The sequence below is a fragment of the Lontra canadensis genome, unplaced genomic scaffold (genome assembly GCF_010015895.1).
Source record: "Lontra canadensis isolate GAN:19392208 unplaced genomic scaffold, GSC_riverotter_1.0 scaffold3, whole genome shotgun sequence".
Taxonomy (NCBI): domain Eukaryota; kingdom Metazoa; phylum Chordata; class Mammalia; order Carnivora; family Mustelidae; genus Lontra; species Lontra canadensis.
The window spans coordinates 27,554,662-27,582,007 of NW_022630997.1; positions in this window are offsets into that span (position 1 = coordinate 27,554,662).

The window sequence follows — 27,346 nt, forward strand, 5'->3', positions numbered from 1 at the left end:
CTTGAACCCATGTTCCAGACTGTATCCCCGTACATGGGTTTTGGATAAGACTTGTCATCGTGTCAGCCTCACATTCCCTGACCAAAATGCTTCCTTACACTTGGAGATGGCTGGATTCTGAAGTTGAGCTGTGCATGTGACTCCTTTGGCAGTGTCATCCTCTGACCCCATTGGTAGAGTTGTGATCCATTTACTCCATATTTCTTTGTGTGCTTACAATATCGGGCTTATTAGACTATCAGCTTTTTGACCAGAGGAATTAGCACTAGGTCTGCATTTCTCTCTCATCTTTCCTCAGAGACTAGATCTCTGTAAAAATGTACAGTTTTCTTTCACATGTCCATTTTGTGCTCTAGGGATGAGATGAATGAACATACTTTTTCCTCCCTTTGAGTCCCATTGCCAACTGGTGACTTGGCCTTTTAGAGGGGGTGGTAAGGAGAAAAGTAATTCTTTTTTTTTTAAATTATAAAACAAGACTTTTATATTAGTACTTATATTAGTAACTTTTATTACTAGCACTCTAATGGTAATACTCAGAAGACGGAGTATAAACTAATTATAAAATAGCACACTTGAGTTAATGAGGTCATCTACACAATAGTAGGTTTTCATTGACCAGGACAGGACTCTATTTACTTATTATTTATTTATTTGCAGAAAGCATCTTAATAGAAAAGTAATTCTAAAAGAAGATCATGTCAGAAATCTTTAAGACTCCCTAAACATATAATTTAACAACAAAAAAAGAATAAAATAAGACTGCAGCATATGTAGTAGAAAGATGCAGGGGGGGGGGGGGCCTTTCCAAATGTCCTGCTATCCCCTGAAATCCCCACTGCACAGCTCCAGGTCCTGTACCAGGGCGGTGGGGAGGGGTGCGCGTTTCATGACATCGAGCTGAGGTTTGCAGGTGTCAGGGGAGATCAACTGTGTCTCTGTGGCCAGTCTCTAGAATGCATGTCATGGGCCTGCACTCAGAAGGGTCCCACGCTTGGTTTAAGGCTCTGCTGCTGTCATCTTGAAATTCCAAATAATTTTTGAACAAGGAGCCCGGCATTTAAATTTTGCACTGGACCTGCAAATTATGTAGCTGATCTCACACCATCCTCACCCCAGACCTATTAGAATCTCTGAAGGTGGGTGCCAGTTGAGAGATCTTTGAAAAGAGCTGGACAGATGACAGCTGATGAACAGACACAACTTCCTGAGAGACCCCTGTCTGTGGTTTTCCTGTGGTCATTTGCTCCTCTGTGAGTGTTCAGAGTAAGAAAGTACAGATCTCCTTAGAGTTATGTCTTGCCAGTTGACTTCCTTTGGATTAATAAGCAGGATGCTAAGAACCCACCTATCTCTTCTGAGAGTTCACAGTATAGCCCCAAGTCATCAGACCCGAGCTCTCATTTAGTTCCCATATGTTCGTGCCAGCGTGTGGCACGTCCTGGGCCTTGGTTCATCTTAGTTTCCAAACACTGTGCAGATTTTATAATCTCCTGAATATTTTTAGGAATAATAGTCTTCTATGTCATGTGGATAATTTTAAACTGCTGTGGCTTTTCTGGAGGTCATGGTCATCAGAAGCGCATGGTGCCCATTGGGGACGATGACCATGAATCAGATAGACTCAACGTAGGCTCTGAGTTTTGGAGGAGGGAGTGCAGGTTACACAGGAGGAGATAGTGGTGGCACCCAGGCCATCTGTGTGCTCAGGAGTGAGGGCTGACGTGAGTCTCAAGGCTGTGTGGAAATAGACAAGTGAGTGTGGCCATCGCTGAGCACTCCTGGCAGAGCAGGCAGGGCTGACTGAAGGCTGGAGGAGGCGTTTCTGAGGAAGTCCTATCAGGTCGGAACATGGAGAGGGCTGGGGAATAGGAAGAGATAAGACACACAGAGACTGAATCCTGGGGAGGGTAGCCAAAGCCACTCTCCATCCTCAAGGCCAAATCTGGAGGTGGAAGCTGACCAAATGCCTCAACAAGTGGCTCGATCCAATCCCCATCCTGACTGCAGAGGAGAGGGCGGATTCCACATTGAGAGGGGGTGAGGGAATGAAGGGAGCCAGGAAAAGTGGACCCCTGGGTTTCTGAAAATCGGCACTTGCCGTTTACCTAATAAGGTGGCTGGATCCAGGGGAGTCCTGGGTGACAGCGAGTTTCCATGTATTTAGAACCAGGACCTGGAGACTGAGCTTAGGTAAGGGGTGTGGGGAATGGTGACCTGGTGCCTGCTTGGGGGACTGTGTGGAGGGCCCTATCCCTGAGATATAATCCCCTAGGAGAAGCAGGTTTGCAGTGAAGGCAAGGTGAGCGAGTCCCACTTGGAAAGTCTTAGTCTATGTCCTTATGTGACATTGACCAAGTGTCCTGTGGGTAGTTTTCCAGCTCAGAGACAGGGTCTCAGGGTGGGAGCAGCCAGCAGACAGGTGTCCACAATGCCAACGATGCTGAAGAATCTGTCTAGAGAGAGTGTGGGGTGAGGAGAGGGCCAGGTCAGAACCCAAAGGAGCACCAGCCTTGTGGATGGGTGACGAAAGAGAGCCAGAAAGTTTCTAGATGCCATGTAACCTTTCGTACAAGCTTCTATTTCACTCCCTTCTGAAATGCCGGTGGACAACCCATTGGACGCTTTCCTCCTCTTGCTTGGGCCTATTTGTCTCAAATGTCTAACATCCCAGAGAGGGGACCCACCTAGCTTAGTGGTCCTGGACAAGGAGAAATCCCCTTAACACATTATTTTCCCCAGAATGTTATGCGATCTGACAGCTATCACAAGCAAAGATTAATAGTTAAAATTACTGCACTGAATGATTGGGAGAATACCTAACAGAGTAGTCACTCAATAAATATTTGTTGAATGAATGAATAAATGCTCAGCGATTTTAAGTATTTCCCGGGCCAAACTGACTCATCTTCCATGATGATGTGGGTGATTAGTTCCTTCCTCTGGGACTGAGGAGAGCTGCTGTGGCTCAGTCATTCGCTCTGTCTGTTTAAGGATTCAGTTTCTTAGAGGGACTCTGCATGGTGGCCATTTCCTTCTGAGTACTTACTAGAGCACCGAGGGACAGCCAGGATTGCTTTTAAAAAAATATTATTCAATTTAATAGAATTTATTTTAAAAATTTTGTTTTATTGACGTATGATTGACAAAAATCATATATTTAGTTTATACAATATGATTTTTCAAAAGGTGGACAACATGATGATTTTTAAAAACATATTTATTTATTTATTTGAGAGAGAGAGACAGAGAGAGAGTGAGAGTGAGAGAAAGAGAACTCGAGGGGAGGAGCAGAGGGAGAGGGACAAGTAAACTCTGTGCTGAGCGCGAAGCCCTCAGTACCCTGAGATCCATGACTTGAGATCATGACTTGAGCAGAAACCAAGGGTCAGAAGCTTATATATATGCAAAATGATCACCACAAGCAAGTTAATTTAACACATGCCTCACCTCACATAGGTACCATTTTGTGTGTGTGTGTGTGTGTGTGTGTGTGTGGTGTGTTTGTGTGGTGAGAACACAAGATCTACTCTCTTAGCAAATTTCAAGTATACAAAAGAAAAGAAAACAAACCCTACTTACCCTCATGAATGACCAGTAGGGAGCCTGGGCCAGTGACCTGAGCTCCAGTATATAGAGTGAGGCCAAGAGACCTAACTGACCTGGACAAACATGTCTGAAGAAAGAGTGTCCTAACTTTTTCCCCCCAGTTTATTTCAGTTGTGGTAAGATATGAATAACATAAAATTTACTATCTTCACTATTTTTAGGTGCACAATTCAGTGGCATGAAGCATATTCACACTCCTGTGCAGCCACCAGCACCAGCCATCTCTAGAACTTTTTCATCTTCCCTAACTGAAACTCTGAACATTTTAAAGAATACCCTTCTATTTCTCCCTCCCACCAGCCTTAGCAACCAACCTTCTTTTTTTTTTTTCTATGAACTTGACTAGTCTGTCTTCCTCAGTGTTCTGTGCTGGCCTCAGCCTAACAATAACCAATGCTGTGGCTAGACCAGCCTTTGCCATTCTTACTATAATTATAAGATGCCCTTCAACAATAACTGTCAGGAAATTTTGAAGAAAAAAGCTTTATTACTCACAAATCCTGAAAAGTACACAGCACACCTGGGGGCACACAGTGAGGTCCCAGGTACAGAGATTGAGAGAGAGAGAGAGTGAGGGAAGGAGAGTTCATCAGGGCGTGACCTGGGGTTCCGCTTTCACTGGGATTGAGGGTGAGGGCTCTGTGTTTTTCAGACTCATTCTTTATTGGTGAACTTAAGAATGGGAATTTAAAGCGTGGGAAGAGAAAAAACAGTGGCCCAAACAGTCCGTTATCTCAGAAGCGCCCAAGATCTCTGAAACAAAGGAGGCTGGGGTGGAGGCTGGCCCTCTATCTAATCATGTGTTTATTGGAGTGTGTTTATTGGAGATAGCCCCTTTTGAAGTAGACGCCTAGGCATTCAAAGCTTAAGTCAGATACTTTTATTAGGAAAGGGAAAAGCCAACTGGCAAGGCTTACAGTATACTCACATTAAGTGGAATCATGCAGTATTTGCCTTATTGTAACTGGCTTATTTTACTTGGCATAATGTTTTCAAGGATCATCCATGTAGTAGCATGTGTCAGGATTTCCTTCCTTTTTAGGGCTGAATATTATTCCACATTCCACATTATGTTTTTCCATTTACCCATCAACGGACACTTGGGTTGCTTCCACATTTTAGCTGTTGCAAACAATGGCGCTAAGAACATGGGTGTATGAATATTTCTTTAAGACCTTGCTTTCAATTCTTTGGGTATATACTGAGAAATAGAATTGCTGGATCATTTGGTAATTGTATTTTTTTTTTTTGAGGAACCACCTTACTTTTTTCATTAGTGGCTATATAATTTGATATTCCTACTAACAGCACAAAGTGTTCCAATTTCTATACATCCTCACCAACACTTGTCTTTTTTTTTTTGGATAGTAGTCAACTTTATGGTGTGAGATGGTATCTTATTATGGTTTTGATTTGCATTTCCATGATGATTGGTGATGTTGAGCATCTTTTCATGTTCTCCTGGCCATCTGGTGTATATCTTTTTTGGAGAAATGTCTATTCAAGTCCTTTCCTCAATTTTCAGTCAGGTTGTTTTTTTAATTGCTGATTTGTAAGAGTTCTTTTCTATTCTAGATATTAATCCCTTATCAGATATATGAGTTGTGAATATTTTCTCACATTCAGTGGAATGCTCTTTTACTCAGTTGATAGTATTTTTAAGGCATAAAATTTAAAAATTTTTATAAAGTTCAATTTTTCTTTTTTTGTTGTTGTTGTTGCTTGTGCCTTTCGTGTCATTTTCAAGAACTCATTGCCAAAGCCAATGTCATCCAGCTTTGCTCTATGTTTTCTTCTAAGAGATTTATAGCTAACTTTTAGGTCTTACATGAAGATCATACATCCATTTTGAGTGTTCTGTAATGGTTCACCTTCTTTTTTTTTTTTTTTTCAGGTAGATAGATATCCAGTTTTCCCATCACCGTAGCATCATTTGTAGAAAAGACTGTCTTTCCCCACTGAATAATCTTGGCACTCTTGACAAAAATAATTTGACCATATATGTGAGGGTTTATTTCCAGACTTTCTAGTTTATTCTATTGGCATATATTTTTGTCTTTATGCTAGTACCACATTGCCTTGATTACTTTTGATTAGCTTTGTAGAATGTTTTCACATCAGGACGTATGAGTCCTCCAGCTTTTTTCTTCTTTTTCAGGATTATTTTGGCTATTCAGGATTCCTGGAGATTCCATATGAATTTTAGGATGAAATTTTCTATTTCTACAAAAAATCACAATGGGATTTTGGAAGGGATTTTGTTGAATATGGAAGTTATTTTTGGTATTGAAGATTAAGTCTTCCAAAACAAGGTCATGGGATGTCTTTGCATTTATTTGTCTTCTTTAATTTCTTTCAGAAATATCTTACAGCTTTCATTGTACAAATCGTTCATATCCTTGGCTAAGTTAATTCCTAAGGTTTTTTAAAGGCTATTTTAAATGAAATTGTTTTCTTAATTTCCTTTTCAGATTGTTTATTATTAGTGTATGGAACTGCAGCTGATTTTTGTGTGTTGAGTTTGTATCCTGTTACATTGCTTAATTCATTTATTAATTATAATAGTCTTTTTATGAAGTTTTATGGTTTTCTACATATGAAGTCATATCATCTGTGAACAGAGATAATTTTACTTCTTCCTTTCCAATTTGGGTGTCTTTTATTTATTTTCTTGCCTAATTGCTCTGGCTCTGTCTTTAACACTTACATTTTTATATGTTTGTCTTCTATAAGACATTGAGTAATTACAGATTCCTCCCAATCTCCCCCCACCCTACCTCCCCATCAGGGGAAAAAACAGAAAAAGAAAAACAAATACTTGTTTAAGTTGAAGTGCAAATTATGACAATTATGTTGGCCAACAGAAACTACACCTAAATAAGACGTTATCTGGGATCCTGCCTTGGTTAGACAGAAAATGCCATGTCAAGGTGAACACACCCATGGGGAAGGTTGGTGATCCTTACTGATCTTTGGAACTCAGGCATAGGGCAGCAGGAATCTAAAATGATACAGCCACTTTTGAAAACAGGTAGTTCTTCTAATAATTAAAATAGAGTTATCATATGACCCACCAATTCCACTCCTTGGTACATAGTCAAGAGAAAAGAAAACATATTTCCACACAAAAACTTGCACGCAAATATTCATAGCAGCACAGGCATGATAGCCAAAAGGTGAAAACCCAAATGTCAATCAACTGCTGAACTGGTTAACAAAGTGTGGTATATTTATGCAGTAGAATATTGTTTGACTGTAAAAAGAGTGAAGTACTGATGCAACATGAATGAACCTTGAAAACATTACACCAAATGAAAGAAGATAGTCACAAAAGACCATATATTATATTATTCTGATTATATGAAATGTCCAGTACAGGAAAAGCTACAGATACCGGAAGTAGTTTAGGGCTACTTTAGGTTGGTTACTTAGGGCTGGAGGTGAGGGAAGGGAGTAACTAGGTGATAGCTAAAGGGTGTAGAGGTTAATTTCCTTTCCTTTCCTTTCCTTTTCTCCTCTTTCTTTTTCTTTGAAGTGATGAAAACATTCTAAAATTAACTTGTGGTTCCACTTATCTGTGAATATACAAAAAACCATAATTGTGCACTTTAAATGATTGAATTATATGATATATGAATTACATTTCAATAAAGACATTTAAAGAAGTAAACTGAATGATAACAATAGCACCAAAAATGCAAGGGCAAGAGTGGAAGTGCACTGTTAATATTCTTATAAATTTATAAGAACCTTATAGATATATGCTAAAAACCATAAAGAAATCATTAAAATAGCAAAAAGAAAAAGAGTGGTCCTAGACTAATAAGGAAGATAAAATGAAATTATAAAAATGTTCAATTAATCCAAAGGCAGAAAGATAGTGGAACAAAGAACAGTTGGGAAAAATAGGACACAAATGGCAAGATGATAGATTTAAAACTAACCAAATCAATAACCACATTAAATGTTAATGGGTTAATATCTCAATTAAAAAGACATTGGACTATAAAAAAGATTGTATGCTGCTAAAATAAAACTTACTTTAAATATAAAGATACAAACAAATGAAAACTGTAAGGAAAACTATACTATGGAACTAGAGGGTATCATGCTTAGCGAAATAAGTCAATCAGAGAAAGACAACTATCATATGATCTCCCTGATATGAGGGAGAGGAGATGCAACATGGGGGGTTAATGGGGTAGGAGAAGAGTAAATGAAACAAGTTGGGATTGGGAGGGAGACAAACCATAAGTGACTCTTAATCTCACAAAACAAACTGAGGGTTGCTGGGGGGAGGGGGGGTGGGGGGGTGGGGTTAGGGACATTGGGTAGGGTATGTGCTATGGTGAGTGCTGTGAAGTGTGTAAACCTGGAGATTCACAGACCTGTACCCCTGGGGAAAAAAAAATATATGTTTATAAAAAATAAAATTAAAAAAAAAAAAAAAAAGAAAAAGCCAGAATGACTAAGACAAAATAGATTTCCGAGCAACAAATACTATCAGAGATACAAAGTCATTTTAAAACAAAAAAGGGACCAACTTATCAAGAGAACATAACAATCTTAAATAAATGTAGCATAAGAATATTTTGAATTTTACACCAAGAAACCAATGACTTATATGAAATGAAGAAATTCCTTGAAAGATAAAATCTACTATGCTCACTCAAGTGGAAATAATGAGTAAATGTATATTTAAGGAAAAAATTTGTTGCTGAAACTTTGCCACAAAGAAAACTCCAGGCCCTCTTCACTGGTGATTCTTCCAAACATTTAAGGAAGAAATAATACCAGTTCTGCTGACATTATCCTAGTATTATTCATGCTATTAGGCCAACTTCACTTTGATACCAAAACTTTACTAGAAAAGAAGATTACCGACCACTGTCCCTTATGAACATAAATACAAATTTTTTCCCTCTATTATAAGTATACTTAAGCATTACAGAATGTGTATAACTTCCATTTACTGATATAGCAGTGGTCTGAATGCAAATTACATGTAGTGTTCTTTGAATCATCTTTATTACAAGTGTTCTTAAACACTTCTCTATGTGAATTACAGATGTGTATCATTTCCATTCACTACAAATAATACTATTTTCAATGCAGTTGATACAAAAGTTCTTAATAAAATTTTATCAAGTTGAAATCATCAATATATAAAATGGGTTATGACCAAGTAAATTTATCCCAGGAATACAAGATTGATTAAATATTTGAAAATCATCAATGTATTTCATCATATTAATAAAATAAATAGAAAAAAAGGAGATCGTCTCGATAAACACAGAAAAAGTATTTGACAAAACATAACATCTATTTCTGATAAAAACTATCAGGAAACTATGAATAGAAAGGAACTTTCCTAACCTGATAAAGGGCATCTAAGAAAAAAAAAAAGCCCTTACAGTTCACATTCATACTTAATGCTGAAACACTGAATGATTTTCCCTTGTAATCAAAGACAAAACAAGATATATGCCTTTACCCCTTTTATTTAACATTATACTAGAGGTTCTTGCCAGGGCAATTAGGCAAGAAAATGAAATAAAAGCTATCCAGATTGGAAAGGAAGAACTAACACTGTCTTTACTCACAGAGGACATGAAACCTAATGGAAAACCTGAAGAATATACTTCAGCAAAAAAGAAGTTTTAAAATCCAGAAGGAAGTTCCCCCCATAATATAGCATTCAGAAAAAAAGCAGTACAACTGCCAGCAATTTTTAAAATGATTGAGATTGGGGATTTAAAAAAAGGTAGCATTGAACACTAGATAGTACAATAAGTTGGCAGATGGGAGGAAGAGATGTACTGGGACAAAAACATTCTAAAGTTCTTGTGTCATCCAGGAGGAAGTGAAAAAACTTAACTTTATATTTTGTAAAGTCTAGTATGCATGTTAAAATGTAATGGTAGCTGATAAAAATAAGAGTAGAATGTGTAATTCTGTATTATTAGAGAAGAAGGAAGTAAGGTGAACTAAGTCTGGATAAATATAATGGCAAGTAGGAAGGGAGAAATAAAGAAGGAAAATATACAATAAATTAAAAATGAAATCATAGAATGGCAAAATAAATCTAACTATATCAATGTTTATAATAAATTAAAAAATAATTAATCTTTTTAGTTAAAAAGCAACTTTTCTTAAATTAGGTTTAAAAAATCCAGCTGTGTTCTATTTACTAGAGGATCACCTAAACCTAAAACCTAGAATTAAAAATAAAAATTAAAAACGAAAGCAATACTATTGTTAGATTAAGAATACTGTCAAGCCAGAAAGCACTAATAAGAATAAAAAGCATAACTATTCAATGATAAAAAGAAAATATAAATCAGGAAGCTAAAACAATGAGAAAATATATATATACGAAAAAATCATAGCAGCAAAGGGAAAAAAACAGGATTGATTAAAATTTTGCATGGCTTTGATAAACTTATAATAACCGTGAGACATTTTACCCCATCCCCACCTGGCAGGAAAGAATAAGCAAACAGAAGCATGCTGGCACCAGAAAGAAAAGCCTCTTTTTCCTGTGGTGTCCCTCCAGTGTCCTCTACTGACAAAGCTGAACATGTGGGTACCAGTTGCAGACAAGAAATGCTTAAGGCTCTGTCTTTGCTGAGCAGGAAATAAAGGATGGGTTTGGAGCCGAGAGGCATTGAATTGATAAGTGGAACAGATTGGATCCAGGGGTAAGGAATTTACTATGAGTCCCAAGAAACTGACTTGAGTCACTGGGATTGTAATTGGTGGCATTTACTGAGATGGAATCTTCGAGGAAAAGAAGTTTAGAGCAAAGTATCGACCAGTGACATTTTGAAAATGCTGAGTTTAACAAACTGAGAAATGGTCAGTGAAATGACAAGTAGGCAGCTAATTCCTTGTGGGTCTGGTGCATGGAAGGAGCTGGACTGGAGGGTAGATGGTTAGGTCACCAGCGCACACAGTGATGGTGGCCACGTGCCAGATTACTGAGAACCGTGAGTAATATCCAAAGGCTTGGTGGACGAGGCTGAGCAGAGAGGCACTCAAGGTGGTCACAGGCAAAGAAAGAGGGGAGTGTGGTGTTGTAGGAGATGGACAAGTTCTATTAGGGATGGAATGGCCCATGTGTCACATGGGAGGAAGACTGAAAAGGGACCGTTGACTTTGGATCCAGAGGTCCTCTGCTTGTGAGCAGAGAAGCTTCAGTAGGAGTGGTGGCAGAAGTGAGGTGCCTTGAGGAACAGGAGGTGAGAAAATGGCCAGTCCATGTGACAACATGTACAGGAATTTGCCTTCGAACGGGAGGAAGAAAGGATTGGAACAGGGGATTGAGACAAGCTGTTATTTGTCCTGGAGAGAAGGGGCATTTGCATGTTGATGTGGAGGCTGCAGAGAGGGGGGTACATGTTGTTATGTGTGTGAGTGAAGGAACAAAGAGACAGCAACACCACTTGTCCCGGACCTGGCAGTCAAGAGATGGTTTAACACGCTCTCTCACCAGCCAGGAGGGCCGTAAATGTCGTTCGGATATCTTCCAGAAATGAGCCGAGAAACACAGATGGGCTTAGTAAGGATGATGGAAGATAATTCTGTTCTTGAATAGGGTCACATGGAAGTGCATGCTGTGTGTGTGTGTGTGTGTGTGTGTGTGTGTGTAATTGTTGCCAGAGCTAAGGTTTCAAAGTGAAGTCATTTGCAAAGGTGAGTGGGAGGGTGGGGGACTCAAAGACTAAAGGACTTTGACATTTATCATGACCTTCAGTTCTGGCCTGTGAGTAATAAGAAGGCATCATTAGCACAGTCTTGACTTTCATTCCTTTTTATGTCCATCTGTGGTGATATCCCAACACAGCTTTCAATAGGCCACAGTGAATTCTGGCACCCGTTGCCAGTACAGTCACACATAAAACACAGAATTCTCATGCTCAGATCTCCAGTGCCATACTTCTGGAAGCAGCTTCCCCGTGTACCCAGGTCTCTTTGGCTAGTGAGTTTTTGTCAGTTTCGAGGTGGACTTCTCTTCTACTTTATCTGTATTAATGTTTCCTTCCTCTAACTTCCTCTCTGATGTGCCCAAGCCTAGTTTTCTAATAAGTGGGGAGGTGGTGTTTCTCAGGCCTGCCGGAACATTTGGAAAGTCATGGTACCTCTCTTCACCTGGGCCTCCTGTGCTCCCTGCAGGGTGCCCCTGGACAGCAGCTTCCCTCCCTTCAGGAATCTTGCAAGGGGAGGCAGGAAAGGAAGTGTGATGATGTTCTCCTTACAAAAAGTGCTCTGCACACCTCCAGTTAAAGGTGCTGCATCTGTAGAAACCTTACGAGTTCGGAGTTAACAAGGCCCTAGGGACACCATTTAAACGACAGCTGGTATTTTGCATTGTAATGTACAAAAATTGCTGTCAGAACAGACTTGGGGCTTGTCCATTGTATTTTATTTTATGCAAATGTGGATGGGCCTGAGTGGGGCATGGCTGCTGAGGACCCACATCTCTGGGCGTGCCTGTGAGGCAAGCTGCACTGTCCCACTTCCAAGTCTGGGTAAGATTGCCCTACAGCGGATCAGCCTGTCCCCACCATTGCAGGAAACTTCCTACTGTTTTGTTACCAGAAGACATCAACGTGGAGTGACACTAGCAGCCTGCAACTCTGCTGCTGGCCCCTTCTGACCTCAGGCCATTGGTCTGTCCCATACTATATGTGCTTCAAGAATGTTCAACAACACTCTCTTCCTCTATGTGAGCATTTAGCCAAACCTTGCATGTTTGTAGTCCCCTGATGATGTTTAGGGAAATCTAGCAAATCTCATTGAAGTACACACTCCATTTCATTAACTGAGCTCCTAGAATATGCCAGGGACTTTCCTAGGGGCTGGGGAGCAAAGATGGGTCCATGCCCACAGTTCAATGGAGGGGACGGCTCCCAAGACATTGCAGTATGCCTGAGAGAGGCGTGGTGCAAAATGTGGCTGGGACAGAAATGAAAGAGCCATCAGTCCTGAGCTGATGGGACAGAACAATAACAAGGAATGACAAGGTTCAGGGAAGGCCATCTGGGCACAGACACATGATTAGGAGTTTGTCACATAGGGAAAACCGGGCAGAGATACAGAGGCAGGAATATGCAGAGAAGAGTAAGTATCCTATGTGACAGGGCAAGTGGAGGGGTTGAGCGAGGGGACCAGTGGGAATGAACACCAAAGAGAGTTTTTTGGTGCCCACTGTGGAGGGCCCGCCCTGTCCCTGGGAGCCATGGAGGGATTCCGAGCCTGGGAATGAGTGAGGGAAGCCACGATGGACAGAAGTCTGAGCAGAGCGCAAGTAAAGGATGCAGCTCCTGGCTCACCTGTCAGCATGGAGGCCTCCCCACTTCCCATGAGGCTGGGGTTTCTGATAGGTCTTCTGTTTTGGATCCCTCTGAGGGAATTCAGTGTGCTCTGGGAGCCTGGTGGCCTCAGCAGATTTGCAGAGATCCTACCGTTCAGATACATGTTGTGCCTCTTGGCATGAAGGAGGACTTTCAGAAAGAAGCACCTCTTAGCAGGGAGTGCCTTGTGCTCTACAAGAGGGGAATGGGGAGGACTGAGGGCCAGGGAGTCTGTCTGGCCATGTCTTCTCAGCACCGTCAGGTGAATGTGTGGTTTAAGAAGATGCATCTCCCATCTTATGGAAAGAAATAAAGCTCTCACTTAAAAGACCCAAGCTGCTTCCATCAGTTTTTTTGCATTATTTGCTTCAAACTCTCATATCTAACCTAAATCAGCACTGGCAAAACACTCTCTTTTGGTTCAATGGCTCAGAGCATGCATGCATTTTACTTAATTAATATAAGGCGAGGTCTTGACTCTTTCCTGCTAGATAGCAAGTGTTTCTTCCTGGGGTCCCATCAGAGGGAAACATCCTATTCTCTTCTGTCCATGAAGCTTCTAAGCAAACTGTTAAATAAAACTTAAAAGCTGGAGGCCCTGAGCTGATCCTGGGGTACCAGAGGATCCCACAGTGTGTGGAAGGTTAATTCTGTGTAACATAATGTTGGCAGCCTTTATGTTGGCCATTCTACCTCTTTGAAAATGAGAATTTTGTGAGAAGTCTAGTTGGCCACTGTAGGCCAACAAGAACATGAGTCAACCTAAGTGCTACCCAACAGAGGTGTAGGTTCAGAGACGGGTAGCACACTGATTCCTCTTCCCATGTCCTGGAGCCACCATTCAAGGGGGAGTGGGGATGAGTAACTCTTCTCTTGTTGTAGAGGGAGAGAACAAGAACTTAGCTCTGTTCTTAAGGAAAGCCAATTTCCTTTCTATTTTTCCTGCTATGGACCATCACAATCTTAAGACATAAATTAAAAAAAGATAAACATGAGTGTCACCTCATAGTGGGATCCGCATGGTCTCACCAATCCATGCCCCGCCAGACCCGGTGCCCTGGGGGTGTGGGGGTGTGGGGCATGTCACTGGGTGGGGGAAGCTGGGGGGAATTCCTCCTGAGCTGTACTCCCTATCCCGAGCTCTGCGGATGATCAAAAGTTCTATTTGTCAAGAAGACCCAGTTTATCAAGAAGGTTCTTGTTGGACTGTGGTGAAGAGCACTTTGGAGGAATTCTCTTTAGGAAAATAGTCTTTTTCTTTCTTTCTTTCTTTTTTTTTTTTCCATGAGTCACCGTGATTTGGGTCCTGAGGTGCCTGGTGAGAGACCCACTACTTGCCCCCACCCCTGTGTGGTGGGGGACATTAGGCCACCTCAGGAGCTTGCCCTCTGCTCTGTCACAAAGGCATGTGGGGAGTCCTGGACCTGGAAATAACTCAGGGTCTAGGAAGATGCCTGTGAGCAGCAGATATAGGGTGAGAAGTTGGACTCAGGACAGTGACCAAGTTGGGGCTGGTGGCTGCCTTTTTGTTCCTTGGATCCCTTGTCTGTCAGGGTAAATGCCCTTGCAGGGAGGGATCCCACAGCCTTTTCCAGCCCTCTCTGCTGCCTTGGGGAGTGTGTTTGTCAACCCAGCACAGAAGAAGGGCCACACAACTCACCCATGGACCCAACATGTCTTTGGACCCTAAACCCTTCACAGACTTGTGATCCTGCCTCATTATGAGGCAAAAATGATTTCTGTTGCGGTTTAATCCTGTCTCCTCTGTCCTCAGTGAGGACAGAGGACGGTCAGCCACTTCTCAGTGAACTTGTGCTCATTATTAGCAGCATCAGGACTTCATCTTAAAAGTGCCTTTGTGAAAATGGCACCGGACAAATTGCACATACTATTTCCAGCCACACATATTTACTTCTTCATTTGTCTCAACATCTTGGCTCTTTTCTTTGAGATAAGCGCAAGGAACCCAGAGAGACACATAAATTATCTGGCTGCTTTATTACTCTGGTTCTCATAATAGGCTGCATTGTATGACCTGACCATATCTTTTTCCAGGAAATTTATGTTGTGGCAATAATAATTCCTTCTAACTGAAACAACCCATAACAGAGTGGGTTTATTAAGAGAGTATTTATGGCTAATTAAGCTGCCACAAGCACTCTTTTTACTCTCAGGATGCCAGGGAGCTGATGCACATGGGGAGACAGTGGGGGCATGGCAGGAAGTGGACGGGTTTGAAAGCAGGAGACCCAGCATCGGCTTGTGGCCTTGTCATCAACTACATTAGAACGGCGGGCAAGATGCTTCCCTTCTCTGGAGTAAATTTTTGTCAACTGGAAGATGAAGGGGTTGGATTGGATAACCTTCAGGTTCTGTGATTTGTGAACCCGAGAGTGGAGGAGAAGCCATGTGTTCATACACGGCTGTGAGCTGAGTGACAGATCGCAGTCCGGTTAGCCCCTCACTCTCGAGACTTCAGCCCCCCAGCCCTAGTCGTAAAGGTGACAGATGGTTTAACCTAGTCCAGCGGGCAAATCTTAATGTAAAAATAAATTAGACAACCCAAAGAATCATGTCCAGTGTGTGCGTCTGTGTGCACGCGCACGCGTGTGAACTCCCAGAATCTGTCCCCGACCCACACCAAGAATACCATCAGGTAAAAACACACCAAGTGACCAAACTGGAGGCCATCTGTTAGCAAGAAAGTGCTCATCAATCATCACCTCCCTTAAGTGTGTTTGCTTCCACACAAGGGAGACTAACAGCAGTCTTCCTGCTCAAGAGTCCTCTATCTCTTGGTCTCAAATCCCCAGACAGATGCAGTAGGGAAGAAATTATTCTCACAATCACAAACCACACATCCTTCTTGAGAATCTTGTCAGCTCTTAGAAGCTAAAGCTAAAGTTTCTGCCCACCCCCCGCTTATTGAGGTGCTGGGTGAGTTCCAATCCCAGGAAATTAACTTCGGCTGACCTAACCCTCCCCACTCCATGCATTTACCCAGAGAAGTAATTGCAGCCCTCCCTCCAGCCATGGTCTGGCCCCCCCAGAGGTGCCTGATGGTTCACACTACCCCATCAGTTATGAGCAGACAAGAGTAAGTGTGCGGCTGTTACAACCAAATACACAAGCAGTGGGAAGGCATGGCCGCCTCTGGGTCAAAGATGGGCATCATCACCATCACCTCGAAGGTGTGCCCTCTGTGCCCCCCACGGGAAGGTTGCTCTAGGTAATTATTTAAGATATGATGCTGGCCCTGAAAGGATTTGTTGCTTGAGAAAATTCCTCTTAGAAGGAAAAATATTAACAGAATTACTAATTGCTGTCAGTTCTGGGAGCTGTTCCTTGACCGTGCTGAGAAGGACGAGGGAATCTGCACAGCAATGTGGGTGGTGAGACACTGGTTCTGATCGGCTGCTCTTGTTCAGATCCCTGAACCTCTTTCCATTCCCACGTTCTCATCAGGAAAATAGCAAATTCCCTTACCCCAGTATTCAAAGATCAGACAACCATTTGGAATAGTTGTACTTCCCCCATCAGCTACCAGAATCCAACTGCTAATTTCAACTGGGTGCACAGCTGGCCTTTGGCTGCAAACACCCTCTGCTGATGACAAGACTAGAAGCAAAGCCCAATGTGTTTTCTTGTAGTTTCCTAATAACTCTTCGGAGAGTAGAGTGAGAAGTTCTTTTTAATTGGAGTCTGTAAATATTGAGAGTTTAATAGATGACATCCAGCTCTGCCCAGTAATCTAAGGTGAAATTACTCAGCATGAAATAAAAGCTGGATGATTGGAGTGTATACACAGCCATTGGGTGCCTGAAGGTTTTGTATGTTCCAATTAGGTTCCTGCAACAAATTATAATAATAACAACAATGATACTATTAAATAGTAGTTGGCTGTCAAAAACTACCATTTATCAGGTATTATGCTAAACAGTTTAGACATGGGACTTACTTTAATGCTTCTAATAACTGAGTGAATAGTCCCTAATGAAAGACTCACAGAAGTCAGGTCACTTATTTAAGATACAATAGTGACCAGTCCTGAAACTAAGATTTGAATCCAGCTCCTTGAGCCTCCTGTGCTGCTTCCTACTCTGTGTCCATCCATTCAGTCCTGCTGCCCTGTGGGAATTATACCTTTTAAAGCCAGATTGCCTACAAAGCTAGAGAATGAATCCTTCTTTATTCTTTCAGTTCAAATCTCTTTAAAAGCTAATACACATCTCCACATTAAAAATAAAAGATTTTATTTATTTATTTGACAGAGAGGGAGAGGTCACAAGTAGGCAGAGAGGCAGGCAGAGAGAGAGAGGGACAAGCAGCGTCCCTGCTGAGCAGAGAGCCCAATGCTGGGCTCGATCCCAGGACCCCGAGATCATGACCTGAGCTGAAGGCAGAGCTTAACCCACTGAGCCATCCAGGCGCCCCATGTCTCCACATTTTATTTTTGAACAGCTTTATTGAGACATAAACCACATACCATACAATTCACCCATTTAAGTGTATTTAATGATGTATTATGTCCATTAAATTATGCAACCATCATCATAGTCTAATATTAGAACATTTTTGTCATTCTCCCACACCCCGCTGCCGATTCTAATCATTGGCATTCACTCCAAATCCTCCTAACCGCCATGTATTGCATGCCACTAAACTACTTTCTGTCCATAGACTTGCCTCTTCTGGACAATGTATGTAAATTAATCTTGGATTGTATGGTGTTTTGTGACTGGTTTCTTCCACTTAGCATAATGTATTTAAGGTTTGTTTACTTTATAGACTCTGTCAATACTTCATTCTTGTTTATTGCTAAATAATATTCCATGGTGTGTGTGTGTGTGTGTGTGTGTGTAACGTTATATTCATCCCCTTAACAGTTAATGGACACCAGAGTTGTTTCCACATTTTAACTACTATGAATATTGCTGCTGTTACCATTTATGCATAGGTATTTGTGTGGACCCCTGTTCTCATTGCTCTCAGGTATATACTTAGGAGTAGTATTGGTGGATCATACGGTAACTCAGGTTGAAGTGTTTGAGGGACGCCAAAATATTTCTCAAAACCAGCCACATCATTTTACTCTCCCACCAACATATGAAGTTCCATTTTTGTCTACTTCCTAGATGACCCTTGTTACTGTCTGATTATAGCCATTCTAGGTGGTAGGGTGGTATCATATTATTGATTTGCATTTCCCTAGTGATTAATTATGTCAAGCAGTTTTTCATATGCTTATTGACCATTTGTACATCTTCACCAGAGAAGTGTCTATTCGGATCCTTTGCCCATTTTTAATTGGTTTATTTATCTTCTGTTATTGATTCATAAGAGTACGTTTTCTATTCTGGATACAAGTCCCTTATCAAATATACAACTCTATTATTCTGGGGTTCATCTTTTCACATTTTGTTTGTGTCTTTTTAAGCATAGAGGTTTTTAATGTTGATGAAGTCCAGTGATCTCTTTTATGTTTTGTTACTTATGCTTTTGGTGTCATATTGAAGATAGCATTGCCTAACCCAAGATTATAAAGATTTACTCCTAAGTTCTCTCCTAAGAGTTTTATAGTTTTAACTCTCACATTTAATCTTCTGACCATTTTGAGTTGATTTTTTAATACGGTATGAAGTGGGGTTCTAGTTTTTTTCTTTTGCTTAAGATCTCTAATTGTCCAAGCACCATGTCTGAGAAGCCTTCTTTTTTGGGAATGTGACAGTCTCCCTGATCACCAGGAGTGTCTGTGGCTTATTTGGACATCTTAAAATCTCTCCTTCCCTGATATGACATTAAGTTCCTGGCCAGTCTGCCTTTATTTATGGGTATCTCACCCAGATGCTAGCTTCTACTAATTGCTAGCGTTTGGCTCTATTATTTTGACAGTACCTTGGTGTAATTGGATAATACTTTGGTATAAATTGTTCCACAGACTGATCCAGTTAAAGTCATGTTTCTTTTCAGGGATGGGGTGTTTCCAGTCTTTGGGTCTTACTTTGACCCCAGAAGGACACTTCCTGGCTATCTCTTTCCTTAGTTCTCTCTGTTAAACATCTAACCAGTGTACCATCTTGTTTGTTGCTACTAGCATCATGGAGCCACCAGCCTTTTTTCACTCATCCCCAATATCTCCATTGTTTGTTTTTTAACAATGTCCTTAAGCACATTTTTCCTAAACTATGTTATAAATGAAGTTAATCACTTTATGGAGAGATGAGGACCTCTGTGTTCTTAAGACCTGCTTATCCCACTAGACAGAAGCTCTGTGCTACTAAACCAGAGTTAAGGGTAGGGATAGTGGATAGTGGCCCTCTTCTCCCTCAGAGATAGCTCTCTACTCTCTGAGCAAGAGGCCTTGGTCCTTCTCTTGCTTCTCCTGGCATGGGCCTCTTCTCTAAAAGTCATCTGAGGCAGGATGATCAGGGCCTCATATCCTTGGCCCTATGAGTGAGTACTCAGTGGGTGAATGGAGCCCCAGTTCTCTTGGGCATGCCTGTCTGGATCAGAGCTCCTGCGGAAGGGAATTAGGGAGGGAATAAAATTTCTTGATGGCTTCCTCATTCTGGCCTAAAACTGTAATCCTAGATTGGGATCTTGAGGAGAATGAGCTCCATTATCTTGACCACACCCACTTGGAGTAGAGCTACCATTATACTGAGCTGAGGATAGGGATGGGAGCTGGTTGTGGCTCACATGCGACAAACTCTCAGTTATTACTGAGATATAGTAGATTTTCACAAACAAGTATTTTTCCATTGTATGCCCTTAGAACAATCCCCAGAGACTTTAAATAATTGTTTCATATAACTTTTTCCAGTTGAATGGTTGTTTTGCTGGGGACAGGGTCCACCAAGGCCCTCATGCTGCCATTTTCCATGTCCTCTAGCTCCATACATTTTACACACTGAAGATGGATCATACTCCACCCTCTTCTCTATCTTTCAAACACCATTATAACACAGTTATTCTATTGAATGTCAAGGGTTTCTTCTCTGACATTATAGAGCCTCAGAACTTGGTAGCTTGAATTTCACAGTTTTTTACTTCTTCCATTCCCTTTGACAGCCAGCCATTTCTTTTTATTTTGGTAGCCTAATGTGTCTGTCCTTACCTTCTTTTATGCTTTCTAATGTTCAGATTCAAAACTAATTAGGAGCTTGTTAGAATGATGGACAATTATAGTGTAAACATACTGACTGAGTGTCCAGAGCAATCATCTATGAACCAAGCGTGTAAGCTCTAAATCATGTCACTCCATGAGGACTGGCCAGAGCCTCTGTTTATTCTGTAGACTTCCTGGTGTTGATAACCTTCTAGCCAGGAGGGACTACTGAGGAACTGACAGGTGCTACCTGAGAGAGCTCACAAATTGCTTCCAGCTTCAGCAGTGATGATTGGGCCAAGCAGTCAAAAGGTATATGTAGGTATACGGTGACTGTCAGAAGGGGCTAGTCATTTAGGATAGAAAAGGAACACCTTGCCTCAGAGCTTACAGTGTATGACAATCAGTACTGAGGTAAGGCAAGAAGAAGGTGGGAAGTTCTACCCAACACAAAAGAGACCAGCAGTTGCTTTGCTGCTGGTCCAGCCCATGGAAGGAGTGCCATGATTCCAATAATCCAGCTGCTGCATTTTCCATGCTTCTGAGTACTGCTATGACTGCTGCTTCCAGGGCATCCATTTTTTGTGGGTGATATTCTACCTTTCCTACTGTCCTTTTTAGAACTTTGCATCAACAGCACCCCCAGTTGGAACCTACTATTGATGACAAGCTTTTCTGAGCTCACTGTCAGCTATCCAACTGTACAAGTTTCTCTCATACCTGTGCTTGAAGGTCCATTTGTTGGATCTCCTCTGCCTTGTGTGCTCCACCAGCTTGCTATGGCTCTCCCCCATGGCCTTGCATATATCCTGTCCTACAACCAGTTATTGAAAGGTGAAAGTGCAATATCACTTGGGGAGTTTTATTTTTTTATTTTAAATTTTTTATTAACATATAATGTATTATTTGCCCCAGGGGTACAGGTCTGTGAATCATCAGACTTACACACTTCACAGCACTCACCATAGCACATACCCTCCCCAATGTCCATAACCCAACCATTCTCTCCATACCCACCTCCCTAGGCAACCCTCGGTTTGTTTTGTGAGACTAAGAGTCTCTTATGGTTTGTCTCCCTCCCAATCCCATCTTGTTTCATTTTTTTCCTTCCCTATCTCCCAAACTCCCCACTTTGCCTCTCAAATTCCTCATATCAGGGAGATCATATGATAATTGTCTTTCTCTGATTGACTTATTTTGCTCAGCATAATACCCTCTAGTTCTATCCACATCATTGCAAATGGCAAGATTTCATTTCTTTTGATGGCTGCATAGTATTCCATTGTATATATATACCACATTTTCTTTATCCATTCATATGTTGATAGATATCTAGGTTCTTTCCGTAGTTTGGCTATTGTGGACATTGCTGCTATAAACATTTGGGTGCATGTGCCCCTTCGGATCATTACATTTGTATCTTTAGGGTAAATACCCAGTAGTGCTATTGCTGGGTCATAGGGTAGCTCTATTTTCAACTTTTTGAGGAACCTCCATGCTGTTTTTCCAGAGTGGCTGCACTAGCTTGCATTCCCACCAACTGTGTAGAATGTTCCCCTTTCTCCACATCCTCGCCAGCATCTGTCATTTCCTGTAATTTTAGCCATTCTGACTGGTGTGAGGTGGTATCTCATTGTGTTTTTGATTTGCATTTCCCTGATGCCCTGTGATGTAGAGCACTTTTTCATGTGTCTGTTGGCCATCTGGATGTCTATTTGCAAAAATGTCTGTTCATGTCTTCTGCCCATTTCTTGATTGGATTCTTTGTTCTTTGGGTGTTGAGTTTGGTAAGTTCTTTATAGATTTTGGATACTAGCCCTTTATCTGATATGTTGTTTGCAAATATCTTCTCCCATTCTGTCAGTTGTCTTTTGGTTTTGTTGACTGTTTCCTTTGCTGTGCAAAAGCTTTTGATCTTGATGAAGTCCCAATAGTTCATTTTTGCCCTTGTTTCCCTTGCCTTTGGCAATGTTTCTAGGAAGAAGTTGCTGTGGCTGAGGTTGAAGAGTTTGCTGCCTGTGTTCTCCTCAAGGATTTTGATAGATTCCTTTCTCACATTGAGGTCTCTCATCCATTTTGAGTCTATTTCTGTGTGTGGTATAAGGAAATGGTCCAGTTTCATTTTTCTGCATGTGGCTTCCAATTTGGGGAGTTTTATTTTAAGTCCTTACCTCTCTCAACCTATTTCTCCAATACTCAACTCAGAGGCAGTTAATAGAGCCCTGACAGAAACAATCACAGGGCTGCTCAAATTTCAGCATGCACAGAATCACTTGGAGGGATCTTTAATACACAGAGTGCAGAGCTCCACCCCTAGAGTTTCTGATTCAGTGGCCCAGGTAGGGCCAGTTAGCTGCATAACAGCTTTCTTAAGTGATGCTGGTGCTACTGGTCCAGGGACCACACTCTGGGAACCACTCATTTAGAAGGTAACATTACCCACATGGTTCTGGCTGTCATCCCTGGGGAGATCACTGAAGCTGATTTAAAAATTTTTTTTTCTTCAGTTTTTAATTTGTATTTTTCCATGATTCAAAATAATAAAAAAGTAACAGAAAAGAACACAAACACCTAATCCTTAAAATTCATGTCTTCAAATTCCCTGCTCCAGTTACTCTTCTCTGGTCCATTGTCTTTCTTTCTCTTCCTCGATGAGAACATTCTTGTTCTTCCCTCAGGGCTTTTGCAGAGGCTGTTTTCTCTGCCTGGAAAGGACCCCACAGAATGCCCATGTTGTTCAGTTCAAAGATTAAAGTTCACCTCTTCCAAGAAAACTTTCTTAATACTTGCCACTCTATATCACCTGAGATTTTATTTGTTATAGTGTTTCTCATGGCTAGAAATTTTTATTATTTTATTTGCTTATGTATTTTCTGTTTCCTGAAATGTTCCTCTCCATTCACTTTTGCTTCCCCACCACAGCCACTAGAACATAAACTTCATATTCTTCCTGGTTTATGCTGAATCCCAGGGGCGTAAAGCAATCTGTCATGTAGCAGGTGCTCAATAAATAATGATAAGAGCAAAAATATCACTAAAAAACTCCCGAATGAAACCAGACCCTCCCACCCATTCTTAGATATGACAAGGATGTATACATTAATTAAGCAAGAACAGAACTGTGGGGAGACACTTCATCTGAACAGGACGTGGAGGAGGAGAAGGGATATAGCAGAGAAGGTGCTGGGGGCGCATTGGGGAAGACAGTGGACAGAGTCCTGCCTTAGAGCAAAGGGTAGTTTAAGCAGTGCTGGCTCACGTTGTCAAACAGAGCAGAAGCTCAGGCATGGAAAGAGTAGAGCATTCTGTGTACTTGTATTAGTTTGCTAGGGCTGTTGTAACAGTGTCCTAAATACGGATGGCTTAAAGCAGTAGAAATTCTCTCACAGGCCTGAAGTCAGAAATCATGGCGTTTGAATAACCATGCTCTCTCCAGAGTCTTTAGGGGAAGATCCTTCCTTGATTCTCCCAGCTCCTGGTAACCCCAGGTATTCTTGCTTTGTGGCAGCATAATTCTAACCTTTGCCTCCATAGTCACATGATATTCTCTCCCTGTGTCTCTTCTCTTTTTCTTATCAGACACCAATCATTGGATGAGGGCCCACCCTTATGACCTCATCTAAATGTTATTATATCTGCAAAGACCTATTTCCAAATAAGGGTCATAGGTATTGGAAGTAGGACTTCAACATATCTTTTTGGGGACACAATTCAACCCATATTAGTGACCTGGATAGAGCAATTTCTACAAGGTGGTGCTTTGTTTGTCAGACAATGAGTTGTATCTATCTAACTAAAGAATATTTCACTCCACTGTCCCTGAAAAAAAGAGTGACCTACTGAACCCCAGGAAATGTGCTTTAGTTTAGGACCACTCAGAATGGAAAGTACCCTCAGCCTAGGTCCCCAAAGGAGAAGTGCCTCAGTCTAGTATTCTTCAAATAAAATACTGCCATTGACATACCCACAAGCATGTCACCTAGGCCCATTAGGGCCAAATTGGAGCCCATTTTGGGATAGACTGAGAGGACTGAAATATTCTGATTTCAGCTGTATCGACAAGGCAAACCTGAAGTATGCCTATGTCCAGGCAAGTTTAGACCCCTGGAGGCTTTGGTGCCAGCTGATGTGGAATGTTTGGACAAAGTACATTCTTTCTAGGTGTGTGCTGGGCACTTTCCTAAGAGCAATGTACAATGATCCCTTTACACTGAGAATGGGATAGAGGCTCAGAAAGGTCATGTGACTTTTCAGTTGTCACATGACTCATTAGTAGTAAAGCCAGATCTTTTGGTACCATTCAAGTGTTCTTTGCATTGTACCATAGTGGTTTTTTTTTTTTTTTTCCAATCAAGATGCACTTTTTTTTTTTTTTTTTTTTAAATCAGTGAATCCATGCCTGGACCCTGAAGACCGGAGTGTATCTAATGAAGGCTCAAGGGAATCCTTGGAATTTGGACAGTGAACCCAGGGCTAAGGGCTCCTCATATCTCAGAAGGCCATTATTTGGTATGTTTGCTGTTCACTAATGATGGCTAAGCACATACAAAGTGCATGAAAAGCACAATATGGAAGTTATTCCAAAGGAGCTTGCAATCTCATAGATAGAGGCCTTTACATTCAGCACTGTGAGTAGAGGAATTCTGGGACCAGCTACCTAACCCAGACTGGAAGGTTGTTCCTTGAGGATGTGACCACTGCACCAAGTGCAGAAGGATTCTAGGAGTCAGGGACATCATGTAGAAAAGCCCGGAGGAGGCAAGAGAATGGTCTTCTTGGGTTTGAACCATAGGAAACAAGGAATCCTAAAGCTAGTTGTTGGTAATGAAGTGGCTATAAAGAGTCTTGATACCACATGAGAAGTTCTTCACTGAAGTCTTCAGAGAGTTGGGAGTCATCCAAGAAATATAGGTTTCAGATACTGAAATGTCCCCACTTTGTGCAAAACTCACTGTGTCTGTGTTATTGGGCCCAGGCATTGCTCAGGGTCAGCTTGGGCTTTCCGCCGTGACTAGAAATGACAACAGCTGCATTAGTCTGTGCCCTTTCAGAGCTGGAAAGAGACTTTTTTGGGACCATTATTCCTATAGGATCCTGTTTTTTTTTCCTACATCTGTGATCAGAGAGGGAAGATGAGCAAGGTGAGGGAGGAACCTTGATACCTCAGCACCCCAGTGAGTGGGGGTGATCTCTGAGCCTCTGGATTTGTGTCCTTCCTCATGACCACAAAGACCATAATGGCTTTGGGATATATATAGCAAGAAAGCTGAGTCTGTCAGATAGTCCAGAATTTAACAGAACCCTTAATATAGGTATCTATTTCATTATTCACTCAAACATCAAATATTTATCAAGCATCTACTGTGTGCATGACCACCAGCTTACCACAGGGACACAGAGGGGAGGAAAGGATATCACCTGAATCCTAACCCGCCCACAGCGCAATGAAGAAGACACCCAGAAAATGTCCCAATGTTGTAGTTACTACAACAGAGGTGGGTTTAAATTCATATCTGGGAACTCAAAGCAGAGAGCAATTAACCTAGATTCAGATGCCTGAGTCCATGGAAGAAGACAGGCTCCAGTCCTGTCTGAAGTTGACTGAATTTCTCCTTTCACAGGATCCTCCCACAAGGAAGCGCCTTCTCCCAATTCCTTAAAAGACTATTTCAAACCCTTTCCAGATACTTAGCTTTAATCCTCCCACCTCACTCCTTTCTGAAGACCACAGCCTTTAGATGCCAGTGTTCCCCAGTACTCATCCTTAACCACCTTCAGCCTAGGGACCCCACCATCCCTAAACTGATGACTCTCAGAAGGAGATCCTTAACTCTGACCCTCTCCTGAACTCTTAATCTATGCCCTCACATATTCCAAAGGTACTTCAAGCTCAACTTGTCTCAGACCCAATAGTGACCATGTTTGTAGCCTCTCATATCAAAGAAACATGCTCATCTTTCTGAATTCCATAACTGTGTTGGTGGTGGGGATGCTTACTCAGCTCCTGATCCAGAATTCTAGGGATTGCCCTTGAATTCCCCCATATGCTTCTTTGGATGTAGAAGTGTCTGACTATCACTCCATTCTCTCTCCTCCACGCATTCAGTGTTTCTGCCACATCATCCCTCTCCTGAACTATTGCCATAGCTTGGCTGTGGTTTCTTACTTATAATCTGCAGGGATCATGACCTGAGCAGAAGGCAGATGCTTAACTGACTGAGCCACCTGGGCACCCTTCTTCAACCCTTTTTATTCACGATGTTCCCCAGCTCCATGATTGGTTCAGAGTGGACAGAGAGGTGAAATGGGAAGTGACTCTGGGGAGGGGTTTCACTCCCATTCTGTCTTGTTGGATGTGAATAGTGAAGCCTGTGGCTCCATTGTCTCTGGTCACTATCTTGACACTAGACTGAGAGGCAGCCCTGGGGCGAAACTGACAAAACACAAAAAAGGCACATGGGTCCCTATTGGAGGCATGAAGTCAGTGAATGACACCTCATTTGCAGGTTCCCTGAGGCTCTAATCATGTGAATGTAGCAAGGGTTTCAAATAAATACTTGCGGCGCAAATCTGAAAGATGCTAATTTAAGCTTCCAAGCCTGTGTATACTCTGCCTAGATATATGATGAGCCTCTGACCCAGATGGCCCAGGACAGCCCAGGTTTCTGTCTGTCCATGAAGCACAGTTGTTAACAGCCTCTGCTTTCTCTCTCCAAGGTTCTGAGGTCTGGGCAGCAGAGCGTATGTATGTTCTCCTGGAATGACTCTGCCTGGACATTCTCTGCCTGGAGAACTCCTACTCAGTCACCCACAGTTTCTGTTTATGCATCACCTGGATGGGGAGCCTTATCCAACCTCCTTCTTTACTTCCGAGTTTGCCTGAAGCAGATCTCTCTACCTCTTTGTAACGATCCCTGCCACATGGACATGTCTGGTACTGCATACAATAATTTTCAGTAAATTTTCTGAATATAAAAACAATCTTTCCTGAAAATAAAAATAAGCAATTTCAGTGGTGAAATTTTTTTTTACCAAAATTAGTTTTATTTCTAGTAGATTATGAGCTTAAGGTCTGATACCGTGTGTGCTCAATGAATGATTGCTAAAGACACAAATGTGTTTCTCAAGGTGTGTTGTTTTCATGTTGTAGATAGGAACATTGGTAGACAGGCCACAAAGTGGCCTCATAATTATTTATGAGTGATACATCTTGACAGAGCCTCAGGTACAGACACACAGTGACCAGCATAGAGCTGGTCATTGTAAGGTGTCC